Genomic DNA, 1,318 nt, shown 5'->3' with positions numbered 1-1,318 from the left:
ATAACCACTGAACACACTTTAACGAAAGAGCTTTCATTGAAAAAGTGCTTTTGTTAAAGTGTGTTAATAAAAAAAAAAAAAACACTACATTAACGTTTCTGCAGGGGGGCTTCAGCCCCCTGTGCCCTCCACACACCCCTACTTTAATATTCTCCCTCTGAGATCGCACTACAGTGGGGAAAAGAGAATTTTCCCTTATCTGCACTATAGTACAGCCTTGGCAACAGGCATACTTATGCAAAAGTGCTTCTTCAGTGAAAAGCACTTTCGCGTAAATATGCTCGCCCTTAATGGATTTGGATGTTTAATCTTTCAAACGTCCTAGATCTATATATATATATATATATATATATATATATATATATATATATATATATATATATTCCATACACTTGGTCGAATTTCATTTGGTTGAAAATTATTCCAGGCATTGCACTTGACTGAAAGCTCACTTGACTGAAAGCTCACTTTGTGAAAGTTCATTTGGTCGAAAATGGAATATAGCCCCTGCCCCACTGCAGTGCAACCATGGAGTGAGAATATTAAATAAGGGGTAGTGTGGGGGGCACAAGAAAGCATTACTAGGCAGTAATATGATGCAGTCCCAGGTAGCTTGATCTCCTCACCAGCCCCCATCACAGGACAGAGTTAGTTCAGAATAGCAATGTACCAAGTGGAGCTGAAATACATGTAGACAAAAATATATGTTAGTACACTGTTGGTGGATTAAAAACCAGTACAGTATTGGATCAACTCTTGGTATATTTTCTTAACATGTCATGTGTTTGCATTATAAAACATTGTCAGTAGTTTGTGTATAGTTATAGGATGAAAGAATTGATGAGACTGTAATATATTGGAATTAACTGGGAACAATTGAAATGAGACTGAAAGGAAAGGTTTTATTTGTTAATTGCCCAAACTGTCAGGCTCCAGTGGCCTAATGGATAAGGCATTGGTCTCCTAAGCCAAGGATTGTGGGTTCGAGTCCCATCTGGGGTGATATAATCTTGGTACAAGTGAAGCTTTGTTGGGAGGGTGGCCTAATGGTTAAGGTGTTTGCCTTACAAACACAAGGTGCAGGGTTTGAGTCTCACAAGGGATAATTGGCTAGGCTTGCAAGGGCAGTTAGCTTAGTACTAACCTATGAACCTGTGCTGTAGAGGTGCTAGTCTCTCTCTAGCATAGACTTTCTGCAGTGTTGCAGAATTGTATCAGAAATAGAACATATTTTTTTTTCAAGTGCTGTCATAAAGCATGTGCCTAGTTAGTAGTTAATTACTTTCCTTAATGACAGCATTATCCGTAAATCTTGTGT

General features: G+C 38.5%; 1 non-coding gene across 1 annotated transcript; it reads left to right on the top strand.

Annotated features, from left to right (window-relative positions):
* Positions 1-929: 929 nt before the first annotated feature.
* Positions 930-1,002, top strand: TRNAR-CCU. Its single transcript has one exon. It is a non-coding gene; the product is annotated as a tRNA-Arg (tRNA).
* Positions 1,003-1,318: the final 316 nt, after the last annotated feature.

The sequence above is a fragment of the Protopterus annectens genome, chromosome 1.part1 (assembly GCF_019279795.1).
Source record: "Protopterus annectens isolate FY-2018-M chromosome 1.part1, PAN1.0, whole genome shotgun sequence".
In the NCBI taxonomy this organism is placed as follows: Eukaryota; Metazoa; Chordata; order Ceratodontiformes; family Protopteridae; genus Protopterus; species Protopterus annectens.
This window is presented reverse-complemented; position numbering and strand designations above follow the sequence as displayed.